The sequence below is a fragment of the Triticum dicoccoides genome, chromosome 3A (genome assembly GCF_002162155.2).
Source record: "Triticum dicoccoides isolate Atlit2015 ecotype Zavitan chromosome 3A, WEW_v2.0, whole genome shotgun sequence".
Classification (NCBI taxonomy): Eukaryota; Viridiplantae; Streptophyta; class Magnoliopsida; order Poales; family Poaceae; genus Triticum; species Triticum dicoccoides.
The window spans coordinates 42,496,213-42,511,288 of NC_041384.1; the positions used below are offsets into that span (position 1 = coordinate 42,496,213).

At 44.3% G+C, this 15,076-nt stretch overlaps 1 pseudogene; it reads left to right on the forward strand.

Moving 5' to 3' along the window:
• Positions 1-8,484: 8,484 nt before the first annotated feature.
• Positions 8,485-14,818, forward strand: LOC119271142 (annotated as a pseudogene).
• Positions 14,819-15,076: the final 258 nt, after the last annotated feature.

Sequence of the window (15,076 nt, forward strand, 5' to 3'; positions counted from 1 at the left end):
GCTGTCCATGTCATGCTCATGATTTATTCGTGGATTAATTTAATTGAAAAACTGCCTATTTTCTTATCAATCCAAAAACCTAATGTGTGTAGGAGTTTTTCGAATTCTGGTTTTGCTGCTGCACTGAAACCGTCCCCGTTTATGGGGACGTACTTTAAGCGTTGGCAGACTAAAACCACCTTATGGCTCACGGCCATGAACGTGTTCTGGGTCGCCGGTGTGACTCTCACATGAACGATCGCTCCTAAACAGGAGAAGGCGTTCAAGGAGGCCACTGTCGTGTTCCTCGGGGCAGTTCTGAGCGTGATTGGAGATAAGCTGGTTGACGCATATTTGCATGTGCGATCTGCCAAGGACTTGTGGGAGGCGCTCGAATCTAAGTTCGGGGCTGCCGATGCAGGGAGCGAGATGTATATTATAGAGCAGTTCCACGACTACAAGATGGTTGAAAACCGTCCTGTATTGGAGTAGGCTCATGAGATAATATGCATTGTTAAGGAGCTTGAGCTTCTTAAGTGCGAGTTACCGGGCAAGTTTGTCGAGGGCTGCATAATCGCTAAGTTTCCCAATTCCTGAAGGAACTTTGCCACCACTCTGAAACATCAGAGGCGTGAATTCTCTGTGGAGGATGTCATTGGCCATTTGAGTGTTGAGCAGAATTCAAGGGTAAATGACTCACACGGAAAAGGGGTCGAAGGAACTTCTGTGGCCAATATGGTACATCAGAAGAACTCCAATTCCCACAAGCCCAAGGGAAAGAACGGTGTCCAACAGAGTGCCGACTTTAAGAAGAAGGGTAAGAAGACCTTCAAGAAGAACAAGAAGGATGAGGGCTGCTTTACTTGTGGTTCGCTTGAACATTGGGCCAACAAGTGCCCACACAAGTATAAGAAGCAAGGGCAGGACTCCAAGTCTGTCAATATGATTGTGAGCAACAATGAGAGTGGTGCATCTGGGTACGGTAATTTATTTGCTGTATTTTCAGTTTGGCCGTCCATCGATTGGTGGGTCGACACAGGTGCAGGTGTTCATGTGTGTGCTGACATTTCATTGTTTTCTTCTTATCAGGCCACAGGTCACGGGTCCGTACTAATGGGGAATGGCGCGAGTGCTTCTGTTCTTGGTGTTGGCACGGTCGATCTGAAGTTTACTTCGGAAGGATCGTGCAGCTGAAGAACGTGCAGCATGTCCCCGTCATCAAGAAGAATCTCGTTAGTGGCTCCCTTCTATGTAGAGAAGGGTTTAAGTTGGTATTCGAGTCTAATAAATTAGTTGTTACGAAATATGGACTATTTGTTGGAAAGGGTTATGAATGCGGAGGCATGTTCCGCCTTTCTCTTGCAGATCTATGTAATAAAGTCGTGAACAATATTCATTTGAGTGTTAATGAATCTGAAGTCTGGCATTCACGTCTTTGTCACATTAGTTTCGGTGTTATGACGCGGCGCAAAATCGAATTTAATCCCGAGTTTCATTTTAGCCAAAGATTCTAAGTGCCATTCGTGTGTGCAATCTAAGCAACATCGCAAGCCTCACAAGGCAGCAGAGGAGAGACACTTGGCGTCACTGGAACTCATACATTCTGATCTTTGTGAGATGAATGGTGTGTTGACTAAAGGTGGAAATAAATATTTCATGACTTTGATAGATGATTCCACTAGATATTGCTATGTGTATATGTTAAATACTAAAGATGAGACTCTACACTACTTCAAAATCTATAAGGCAGAAGTTGAGAATCAACTTGAAAAGAAAATTAAACGAGTCCGGTCAGATCATGGTGGAGAGTACTTCTCGAAAGAGTTTGATGCCTTTTGTGCGGAACACGGCATTATTCACGAGAGGACGCCTCCCTACTCACCCCAGTCAAACGGGGTTGCCAAGTGGAAAAATCGTACTCTAACTGATTTGGTTAATGCCATGTTAGATAGGTCGGGTTTATCCAAGGCATGGTGGGGGGAGGCTATAATGACATCCTGTCATGTCCTGTATAAAGTTCCGACAAAGGATAACGAGATCACTCCTTACGAGAAGTGGACCAAGAGGAGGACAGCACTCTCGTACTTACGTACCTGGGGCTGCTTGGCGAAAGTTAATGTGCCGATCCCCAAAAAGCGTAAGCTTGGACCAAAGACTGTGGACTGTGTTAATTTGGGCTATGCTATGAATAGTGTTGGCTATAGATTTCTAGTAGTGAAATTTGAGGTACCTGACATGAAGGTCGGTACAATTATGGAGTCTAAAGATGCTACATTCTTTGAGGACATTTTCCCCATGAGAGATGTACAAAGCATTTCTAGACAGGAATCTGAGGAGACTCCTGAACCTGCCATTCCGATGGAATATTATAATCAAACACATGATGAAAATCCTGAGGAGGATAATAAGGAATCCCTTGGTAGGGGCAAGATACAAAGGACTGTAAAGACCTTTGGTGATGATTTCTTCATATACCTCGTGGAGGATAATCCCACTTCTATTTCAAAAGCGTATGCATCTCCAGAAGCTGACTACTGGAAGGATGCGGTCCGTAGCGAGATGGATTCCATCATGGCTAACGGGACTTGGGAGCTTACTGAACGTCCTTATGGTTGCAAACCATTGGGATGCAAGTGGGTGTTCAAGAAGAAGCTTAGGCCTGACGGTACGATAGAAAAGTACAAGGCTATGCTTGTGGCCAAGGGCTACGCCCAGAAAGAAGAAGAAGATTTCTTCGACACTTATTCACCTGTGGCCAGACTGACCACCATTCGAGTATTACTCTCGTTGGCGGCCTCACATGGTCTTCTCATTCATCAGATGGATGTTAAGACGACTTTCCTGAACGGAGAGCTAAAGGAGGAAATCTATATGCAACAGCTTGATGGCTTTGTGATGGATGGTCAGGAAGGAAAGGTGTGTAAGTTGGTGAAATCTTTGTATGGCCTGAGACAAGCGCCTAAGCAATGGCATGACAAGTTTAATGAAACGTTGACATCTGTTGGCTTTGTTGTTAATGAGGCCGACAAATGTGTATACTATCGCTATGGTGGGGGCGAAGGAGTTATACTGTGTTTGTATGTTGATGACATACTGATATTTGGGACTAATCTCAAGTTGATCGAGGAGGTTAAGTCTTTCCTATCTCAGAACTTTGAGATGAAGGACCTTGGAGTGGCTGATGTTATGTTGAACATCAAGCTATTGAGAGATGATGAAGGTGGGATTACACTTCTGCAAACCCATTATGTTGAGAAGGTGTTGAGTCGTTTTGGATATTCGGACTGCAAACCATCTCAAACACCATATGATCCTAGTGTGCTTATTCGAAAGTCTAAAGGCACAACTATAGATCAATTGAGATACTCTCAGATTGTTGGTTCACTCCAGTATCTAGCGAACGCAATGAGGCCTGACATCGCATTTGCTATTAGCAAACTGAGCTGATTTGTTTCCAAACTGGGTGATGTACATTGGCGTGCTCTTGAGAGAGTTATGCGCTATCTGAAAGGTACTATGAACTATGGACTTCACTATACCGGATACCCGTCGGTACTTGAAGGGTATAGTGATGCGAATTGGATCTCTGATGCTGATGAGATGAAGGCCACAACTGGGTATATGTTTACTCTTGGAGGTGGTGCTGTTTCCTGGAAGTCTTGCAAGCAAACGATCTTAACAAGATCGACAATGGAAGCAGAATTAACAGCATTAGACACATCGGGTGGCGAAGAGAATGGCTTCGAGATCTGTTGATGGACTTACCAGTGATTGAGAAGCCGGTTCCGGCCATCTTTATGAACTGTGACAATCAAACAGTTATTCTCAAGGTGAAGAGTTCAAAGGACAACATGAAGTCCAACAAACACATAAGAATGAGATTGAAAGCTGTCAGAAAATTGAGGAACTCCGGAGTGATAGCGTTGAATTATATTCAAACGGCTAAGAATCTAGCAGATCCCTTTACTAAAGGGCTATCACGTGTTGTGATAGATAGCGCATCAAGGGAGATGGGTATGAGACCCACATGAGTTGCCATGGTAGTAACTCAACCTATGTGATCGGAGATCCCATGAAGTAGAACCTGGGAAAACAAGCCAGTGGTGAATTGAGGAGAGTAACTTTACTAACCCACTCCGTTGGAGATGCAATACTCTCGGAAACTGTATGGAAGGATGACTACTGTCTTAATGTGTTCCAAGGCTTATATGCATAAGCAAGATGCTATCCTACAGAGCGATCTTTTGAGGAACACACCTATATGAGCCCGACTGCTGGTCACAGTCTATGAGATTGGGGTGATCTCTAGCAAGCTCATGAACAGGCCAGGAGTGTGACTAATATGCTCCACCCGAGGGGTCGGCCTTCGGCAGCCTCGTATCAGTGAGACTTGTGGTGAAACTTTTTGACACCAAACTGACAATTCAAGCCATAGTCCACTGTTCAGTTGTGAAGGAGTGTAACTACTTGGTCTGGGTGGAGCTCAACCTTAATCGGTCTCCACTGAGATGCTGGTATATCAAAACAGCGTTTGGAACAAAGGACAAACTGGACCCCTGAGATCTGGTGGGGGATTGTTGAAATATGAGATAGGCCTAGAGCCCATATGACAATTTCAGATTTGATCTCTAAGGGCCCATGTAGGTGGCATGACAAGGTGGTGGGAAGTTTAGTCCCACCCCGGAAGTGGAAGGAGAGTTGGAGTGGTTTATAAGGGATTCTTGTTGGGGAACGTAGCAGAAATTCAAAATTTTCTACGCATCACCAAGATCAATATATGGAGTAATCTAGCAACGAGGGGAAGGAGAGTGCATCTACATACCCTTGTAGATCGCTAAGCGGAAGCGTTCAAGTGAACGGGGTTGATGGAGTCGTACTCGTCGTGATCCAAATCACCGATGATCCTAGTGCCGAACGGACGGCACCTCCGTGTTCAACACACGTACAGCCCGGTGACGTCTCCTACACCTTGATCCAGCAAGGGGAGAAGGAGAGGTTGGGAAGACTCCATCCAGCAGCAGCACGACGGCGTGGTGGTGATGGAGGAACGTGGCAATCCTGCAGGGCTTCGCTAAGCACCACGGGAGAAGAGGAGGACTTGGGAGAGGGGGAGGGCTGCGCCAAGACTTGGGGTGCGGCTGCCCTCCCACCCCCCACATATATATAGGGGCAAGGGAGAGGGGGGGACGGCCCCCTCAGATCCAATCTGAGGAGGGGGCGGCGGCCAAGGGGGGTTGCCTTGCCCCCCAAGGCAAGGTGGGCGCCCCCCTTTTAGGGTTCCCCCAAACCCTAGGCGCATGGGCCCTAGGGGGGAGGCGCCCAGCCCACTAAGGGGCCGGTCCCTCTCCACATACAGCCCATAGGGCCCTCCGGGGCAGGTGGACCCTCCCGATGGACCCCCGGAACCCCTCCGGTGGTCCGGTACAATACCGGTAACCCCCAAATTATTTCGGTGACCGTATGATGACTTCCCATATATAAATCTTTACCTCCGGACCATTCCGGAACTCCTCTTGACGTCCGGGATCTCATCCGGGACTCCGAACAACATTCGGTAACCATGTATATCTATTCCCTATAACCCTAGCGTCATCGAACCTTAAGTGTGTAGACCCTACGGGTTCGGGAAACATGCAGACATGACCGAGACACCTCTCCGGTCGATAACCAACAGCGGACTCTGGATACCCATGTTGGCTCCCACATGCTCCACGATGATCTCATCGGATGAACCATGATGTCAAGGACTTAATCAATCCCGTATACAATTCCCTTCGTCTAGCGGTACGATACTTGCCCGAGAATCGATCGTCGGTATCCCGATACGTGGTTCAATCTCGTTACCGGCAAGTCTCTTTTACTCGTTCCGTAACACATCATCCCGTGATCAACTCCTTGATCACGTTGTGCACATTATGATGATGTCCTACTGAGTGGGCCTAGAGATACCTCTCCGTTTACACGGAGTGACAAATCCCAGTCTCGATTCGTGCCAACCCAACAGACACTTTCGGAGATACCTGTAGTGTACCTTTATAGCCACCCAGTTACGTTGTGACGTTTGGCACACCCAAAGCACTCCTACGGTACCCGGGAGTTGCACAATCTCATGGTCTAAGGAAATGATACTTGACATTAGAAAAGCTTTAGCATACGAACTACACGATCTTGTGCTAGGCTTAGGATTGGGTCTTGTCCATCACATCATTCTCCTAATGATGTGACCCCGTTATCAACGACATCCAATGTCCATGGTCAGGAAACCGTAACCATCTATTGATCAACGAGCTAGTCAACTAGAGGCTTACTAGGGACATGGTGTTGTCTATGTATCCACACATGTATCTGAGTTTCCTAACAATACAATTCTAGCATGGATAATAAATGATTATCATGAACAAGAAAATATGATAATAACTAATTTATTATTGCCTCTAGGCACTGGTAGAAAAAGGGCCTTTAGTCCCGGTTTGTAAGGGCCTTTAGTCCCGGTTCTGGAACCGGGACTAAAGGGTCGGTACTAATGCCCTGACCCTTTAGTCCCGGTTCAATCCAGAACCGGGACTAAAGGCCCTCCACGTGGCCAGTCCACCTTTAGTCCCGGTTGGTAACACCAACCGGTACTAAAGGAAATTTTCTGTTTTTTTTGAAATTTTTTTGAAATTTTTTTATTTTCAAATTTCTGAATTATTTTAACCTCTAATCTCTAATCACCCCTCATCACTGCTCAATTTAATCTCTAATCACCCCTCATCATTCCAAATTATCTAACTTCCCGAACGGTCACCCATCCTCTCACTACTCCAGCCTGAGCACGCTTAACTTCCGGGTTCTATTCTCCCTCGTTTCCAAGTCTGCACTTGTTGTTTTCCTGACAATAGTAAGATGTCAATCCTATTAACCCTCAGGAATTTAGCTTGAGCATGAAGTCACATATTTCACTGTTTGAGTTTAGAACTATTGTTCTAAAGAACAATAAATTTTTACTAACACTAATATTTCTTGAATAAGTAGTTTGACCATTGTTTGACCACAGTTTGACCATAGTTTGACCAGATTTGACCAAAATTCAAAAAAGGTGAAATAATTATTTAATAACACTAATATTCTTGAATAATTATTTAGTAACACTAATACTTCTTGAATAAGTAGTTTGACCATAGTTTGACCAGATTTACTGAAAATTTTAAAAAACTGAAATTTGAGCATAACTTTTTTTCCTTTTGGAATTTGAGGATTCTACAAATTTGCAAACAGGCCGTAGGCCGTCCCCATCGGATGTAACTTTTCGAGTAGTTGATTTTTCATATAAAAAACTTTTTAATCCGAGTTCGTATGCAAAAGTTATGCCCATTTTACAAATTCCAGAGAGATTTTGTAAATAAAGTCGAAATTCATATTTGTAAATTTTCCCAACAACTAGACCACATATCACATGGAAAACTTATTTTATTTTATTTTTATTGACATTTCCATCATTTTCTTTTGTTTTTTCTAAAACTGAAAAGGCGGTCCAGGGGGGAGTTTGAAAATGGGACCTTTAGTACCAGTTCGTGCCATGAACCGGTACTAATGCCTCAAAGCCCATTAGTCCCGGTTGGTGGCACCAAACGGGACTAAAGGTCTAACCTTTAGTACCGGTTGGTGCCACCAACCGGGACCAATGGGCATCGCACCCTTTAGTCCCGGTTCGTGGCACGAACCGGGACTAAAGGGCCCAGGTGAACCGAGACTAATGCCTCGCGACGCCACCCACGCCCGCCTCACTGAGATCATCACCACGAGGCCAAGAGGACTAGGAGAGAAGCGCCGGACGACGGGAGTAGCAGCACCGTAGCCGGGCGGAAGGGAACCACTTCCACCGCCGTCGTGCGGGAGGCCCGAGCCTCCGGCAACGTTGCAGTCGCCGTCCCAACGCGGCAGCAGGGCATACCAGGCCACCCCTGGCCAGGCCAGGCCCGAATCGGGCCCGCAAAGCCCCGCCGGCCACGCTGCAGCAGGGCGGGAGCAGCGCCGCCAGCACCCCACCGACCAACGTCGCTCCCCCGCCTCCTGGAAGTAGCGCAGACCTACCCCGCCGTCAGCCCGCCCAGACCCAGATGGGGCCGAAAGGGCCCAGATCTACGCCTAGTGGGCGCCGCCAAGCCACACCACTGCGCCACCCCGCCACCAACGGCACCACCTCCGTCCAGCCGATCTCCCGCGTCGCGCCAAGAAGCCCCGCCGCCGAGGAACACCCCCCGGAGCCGCTCCGTCCCGCGCCGAAGAGCACCCGAGAGGAGAAAGGCCGGGGGCCGCCGCCGCCAGCATCGCCCCGGCCAGGCCCACCGGCGGGAAGGAAGGGGTGAGGGGAAGTTGTCAATTCCATACGGACGAATATCTCACACATGTGGTTGGATATCCGCGGACGCCTGCGGAGACGAATACTGCGTACGATTTGTGGCACCGCTCTTATCAACATCGTCCGGGCGCCATCCATCGAGTCGAGGAAAGAAAATGGTCGTCGTCTCCAACCGTCCCGTCCCGTTCTTCTTTCCTCCTCTTCCTCTCCCGATCGGCCGAGCCCTCACTTCGTGACACACCAACCCGACCCACCACCGCGTGCCCTAGGGCTGACGCCTCCGCTCCCCACCCCCACGCGCCGCCATCGCCGTTCCTCATCGGCCGCGATTTCTGGGCATATTTTGCGGTACGATCTTCTTTCACCCAGTGATTAGCTGAACCCACTCCCCTCCCATCTTTTTCGCGGATGATCGATTGCGTTGCGGTGAAATGATTTGCCTTCACAAATTCTCTCAAGTTTGGCTCGGCCACGCTCCACCTTTTTTATTTCCATTATTACTGCGTCGGTTGATTTTAACCAAAACTCTGCTTTGATGCGATAGAACTCTACTTTGACACCCCCGAAAAAGAATGGCGATTCGCTATCTTAATCTGTTCTTTCCGCTATAGGCCGGAGATATGAAGCGAGAAGGCGTTCGCACCAGAAGCCAGACCAAAAAACAAAAGGCTTCCACAAGTAGCCAAGGTGAGCCACTGGTTGTTTCAGTCTCCCTACTTGTTCATTCTTCTGCACATACGATTTCTACAGCTCTATTTAAGAACTGTGTTGTGATATGATGATGCTTGCCTAACTAGGTAATTCACTTCCATTATCATGCAAGTACGATTCGTACAGCTCAATTTCATAATTGTGTACTTGTGTTGTATGATATGATGCTTCTTAACTAGGAAAGTTGCTTCTGGACAATCCTTTCGAAGAGGAATTTGGCAGCTTAAGTGATTCTGGTCAAGGTGTGTGGACCGAACTCAGTAAAGAAGTCGTCTCGAACTTAGCGGGCACTGTTGTATCGATTGCTTCATTCGATGACGGTGATTATAAGCATTAGCTTTGCGTCTTTTTATCTATATACATTCCTTGATAGTTCATGACTAGGAATTTGGAAATACGATCTTGTGCAGGAAATAATACATTGTTTTTTGCATGCACGGGCATAATTACCGTGAACAATCCGAAAACTACAAGCTTTCTAACTTCATTAAGTTTGGTTAGATCAATCGATGATGACAGCAAGATCTTTCACGATATGAGGGTTGGTACTGCCAGTTTGTTTTTGTTTTACACTATTGCTTGCTTATTTAACACCATGGTAACCATTCTGCTAACCAGGGCGTGTACTTGTTGTCTTGCTTTATCATTTCAGATTGAAGTGCGCCTTCCAGATAACAAAATCGAACTTGGATGGTTGCAATTCTATGATTTGTAACACAATGTTGCTGTTATCAACATCATTCGCTATCATTCTCTTCAAGTTGCATGTCTAGATCATCAGCCGCAAATTGAATCTCAGAGTAAAGTAGTTGCTGTAGGGCGTTGCTTCAACTCAGGAAAATTAATGGCCACAGCTGGGATGTTGACTGACCATCCAAGAGGAGCTTACCGCGAGGAGCTTGCCATCTCCACATGTGAAATTACTATGGTGCACCGTTGATTCCTCACTTTCTGTACATAGCGGAAATAAATAAATGAAATTGTGTCATTATATAGGTGGTTTAATTTTGTCATTATATGCACTTGAACAATTTTTTGAGGGCACCAAAAATTAGTCCTGGTTTTCAATTATACAAACTTTGTTCAACATCCCTAAATTTTTGTGCTTGGCTGAGTGTCACTTTATTCTTTTCATAGACTGGAGTTGGAGGGCCCCTTGTTGATTTTAATGGGGATTTCATTGGGATGAACTTTTATGCTGAGAAAGAGACTCCATTCCTACCGAGGAGCACAATTCGTGAACTCCTGTTGCAGTTCAGCAAAATAATTCCATGGTGGTATGTCCTCCATACTTACTTATGAACCAAAGATTCTCTGTCTGGTTTATATATCTCTTCCTCTTTTTTACCCTTGTTTACTCTCTCCTGCTTGATCTTATTAGTTTTTGTGCACATGGGTTACTCATTCTTAGGAAAAGTAATAATGGTGGAAAGCTTAACCAATATTGCACTTAATACAATAGCGGCTTCTTATGACGTCATACTGCAGCTAACAACAGGCATTATACAAATTTCTCATGTCGTTGAGCCGTTAATTTGTTTATTGACAAAGCATTATTTAAGGGTTATTTGCATTCTCAAAAAATGTGCAGGCATTTTGCATTGACTATGAAATCACATTGTTTAATTTACAACATGTGTTGTACAAGGCTAAGAGCAGTTAAAGCATGATCACAAATTGGTATGTAGTGAGGAGTCTAACATGCTCAATCACTGTAATACTGAGCGAATGAGAACTATTAGCAGAGAAATGCCTGGCCTGATTTGCCAATAAACCTCGCTGAGCACATTCTATTCTGGATAATGATTAACAACAAACAACTAGTCTCAAAGGACAGTCACAATGCTAGAAGCTCCCACAGCAGGTGGGGTCTGGGGAAGGATTATACGAGGCAAGCCTTACCCCTGCACAGTGCAGTGTAGAGAGGTCGTGTCGAACCAGGACCTCACAAGTGGGGGAGTACTCACTATTGCACCAGGCTGTCCTTCGGCAAACAACTAGTCTAACTGAAACAATTCCTGGATGACCGTAGGCCATCTGTTCCACTTGTTGTGAATCTATTGTTCAACCTGGAATTTCAAGGAAGCTGACCACACATCATCATCAGTAGAGATACAAAATGAATGAAAAGTACCTACAACAATTCCGTACATCAGTAGCCGAGGTTGGATGGTAACATATTTGAAACTGAAACATGAGTTTACTACCAATCATGTTGAATGTCAAACCATTTTTGAAATGCGTTAGCTTGTGCCAGTCATGAGCAGTTTTGATGTTTTTGTAGCTTCTAGAGTATACTTGCATCTGGTAGCTGGCCTGCATTTGAGAACATCCCCCTTGATAACAAATTGGTTGTTTGTGACATCTGTCGCTGGATAAATTGTAGCGTGACCTTGACACATATCCATACCACATGTCTTGTCAGCATGTCTCGCAGTTGCCCTGTACTCAATTGGGACTCTGGTGTCCATGTTAAAGCTATTGTACTTGTTTAAATGATAAGGTAGTCAAAGTTCCTGGTAGGTATGGTATAATATTTTCTCCATTTTATCGTTTCTTCGTCGAAATATTTAGGCTTTAGGATTTTTCCCATTGTGTTGTTATTTAGTGCAATCTGACTCCAATCCCTAATTTGCCCCCTTTTGACATTTGAGTGCATGTAGTTGTTTGATATTCATGCATAGATATCGTCCATGTTTTACTTGTGCGGATTTCTCTATTACTCCGATGAGTTTTTATCGCATTCTGCTGCAGGGCTACAAGTAAAAAAAGACCTGATAGTACAATAAGGAAATTTCCCAGACCTCACAAGTCTGATTCACAAGGTGAGAAAAGAACTTCACTCCTTCAGATTGCTAAATTGTGCACAGTCATCACTTCGTCAGGCAATTCATCACTGCCATGCTATATGAGAACAGTCTTGCTAAGCCTCAATCGACTGAGACATAATGAAGTCTCAGTCACTACTATATTCGTGAGATCTTACATTGAGATTTGTGCAATATTTTCTTTTTAGTTTTTTTCCTTTTCTCTTTTGCATGTTGTGTCACTTTTTTTGAACCGATGACTGAGACTTGGTTAAATTTTAGTCGAGTGAGACCTAGCCACACCCATATGAGAATATACTCCCCTTCATACCGCTTTTCGGTTTTCTAAACTCAGCTTATTTCCCTTCCCTAATCTTCTCCATTTTAGACAGCTCAAAGGGAGGAGAGAAAACTAAGGATCGGAAACCTTCCATATGTACTCTCTGTGATCCAGAATGTCATCCAGGTTGGGTCACTTTCAGTGTTAATTATTGATCATTGGTCAGTCATTAATTGTTTCACCCCTATGGTACCAGGACTCGTGGATAGATTATCAAAGTGGGCATTCTTATGTACTCGGTGGCCGAGATATCTTGATTCTGGTGAGTCATTGCTTTCAGTTTTCCTGATCATCATTATACATGGGGTCATCAGTCACTTTACTATGTTGCAAAATTCAGCTGATGCTACAAAAAAGGAGCTGAGGTCCAGTGGTTATCCATTCCCGGTTTGGGATGATAGTGAGTTCATTTGTGTCTTTTTTATATTTATTACTCATTCTGTTGAACACCTGACATCAGGCTGGTGTCTCGAACACCCCTCACCTACTGTACCTTTATTGCTGTGGTCAGCGGGCATGCGGTTGCTTAATAATTTTGAAGAGGAATTTAGTGAAGATATCTGGAGCGAACTTGAAAGAAGCGTTAATTCAAATATGTCTCAAAGTGTTGTCACATTGGCTTCATTCATTGGTAATTTTATTTTATTCACTATAAGCTCGTTTACTTTTGGTATTCTCTTCCCAATTTCATCACTAAATTATGTGAATCATTACTCTTGTAGGAAGAAAAAGGTGTTTTGCTTGCACAGGCGTATTCATAGACTGCAATGGGTCCACCACAAGAGTTCTAACCTCTGCAAGTTTGGTCAGGACTTCTGACGATGAAAACACTGTTGCTGATAACTTGAAGGTTGTTACTCCACTAATAGTTGTTTAATTACCCCTTTTATTTATTCATTATAACACTGGTTTAGTCCTACCGTATCATTTATTGCAGATTGTAGTGTGCCTTCCAGATAATCGACGTACCACAGGGACATTGCAACATTACAGTCTACATTATAACATTGCTATCGTCGACATCATGGGTTTCTGCTGTTCTCGGACAGCACAAATCGAGGATCAGATGCAAATGAAACCTCAGATGAAGGTAGTAGCTGTAGGGCGTGGCTACAAATCGGGTAAATTCATGGCCACAAGTGGGATACTGATCGACAAACCAAGTAAGCTTAATTGCAAAGAGCTTAAGACCTCCACTTGTAAAATCACCAAGGTACACTGTGTTTTCCGTATGGTGGAAATAAGTAGTTGCATTAGAATGAGATTAAATCCATCACCACATCTGTATGGCTTACAAATACCGTCTTTTCCTCTTTGTTACTTATATGTGTTTGTGCTAGGCTGGGATTGGAGGGCCTCTTATTGATTTTGATGGAAATTTTATTGGCATGAACTTCTATGGCTTGGAAGAAACTCCATACGTACCAGCGAATATAATTTCAGAAGTCTTGAAGAATTTCGATGCACAAGGGTATGCTTCCTGTATTTATGTAATTTTGTGTACAATATGCAAATGTCTTTCATGTGCATAATATTCAAGCTTGAAAGTTTACTTTCCTCGATAGGACATCTGTTACCATTTTGATCTTCTATAACTGATCACATTAACTAGAACCTGGAATAGAACTCTTGTGCATAAGATAAATAACGTACGGTAAGACCATCCTGTGGTTGTGTCCGACTGTTGAGCATGTCAAATCGTAGATATGCAATATATGAAAGTATTGTATCGTATGTCTCGTAGCATCACCCTAACCTGGAATTATAATGGCAAAATCTGGGTCAATTTTGGTTGTTGTTTTGAGGTTACTTTTTATTTTGAACTCATGCCAGTTTTCAAGTCTAATCTTCTTTTGCGGTTGAACCATTTTGCCTCTTGATGTTCGGACATATGTAGCAGTAAACTGATGTTGCAATGGTTTTGATCTTCTCTCGCGCGCGTGTGTGTTTGTTTATAGCTATTTAAAATGTTCTTGTAAGTTAAAACTATTTTCGGTCTGTTTGTAGGTCTGTTGCTGTCAACGATGATCATAGCCCAAACAGGTATTGTTTATTTATTATTATGCATTCAATAAGACCTTTTGCTAGATATATACTCCAAACAAGGAGTATTATTTAGCAGCTTATTCATTTTACTCTTAACAGATGGCCTGTGCCTAAGCCATTTTGGTGCTATCCGACATGGCATGAGCTTGAGGAAGAAGTAGATCTGGAGAAAGAACTTAAATACCAGCGGGAACTCTACTAATGTGATGAACTGTATATCGACGAATGCGTGCCTATCTTGCCCTCAAGCTGTTGACCCTGTAGCAAGTATGAAGTGTTCTGTAACTTAATTTGAACCCTGAAATACTAGTGTACGCACGCCTCTCTTTATGTGATGGACTTGTAGAGTGGTCCCCGTAGAAAACTGAAGAGAGAGAAGGAGAGTGCATGTGCCCAATTTTCTTTTATGTACTCCCATTTGCAGCTTTCTTCACCTCACCAGCTACCAAATGACATCACCTGCTTTGGATGAAAATTTTGTGTGCTATAGCCTGAGCTGATGTGGCACTTAAGACCACCAGTAGGTGCTGCCCCCATTGTACATCCCCTAAGAACTCCTTTATAGTTTTGACCCGAACAACGATTGTTCATATACGTAGATGATGTGATTGTCTTCCTAATAGCCAAACACAATGGTGTTGCTGCTGCTAGGCTTCTTCTGGAGATTTTTGTTGTTCTTCGGGTTTGAAGTGCAACCAACGTAAAAATGCTCTATTTCCCCAATCTTTTGTGAGGAGGACCTGATTGGTGAATTCGGAAGTTTGCTGAACTGGCAAAGAGAATTTTTAGTGTGGCCGTGTGTATCTTTTGATGCATAGGCCCGGGGTTTCAACTGTCTTTTTCCAGAGAGAG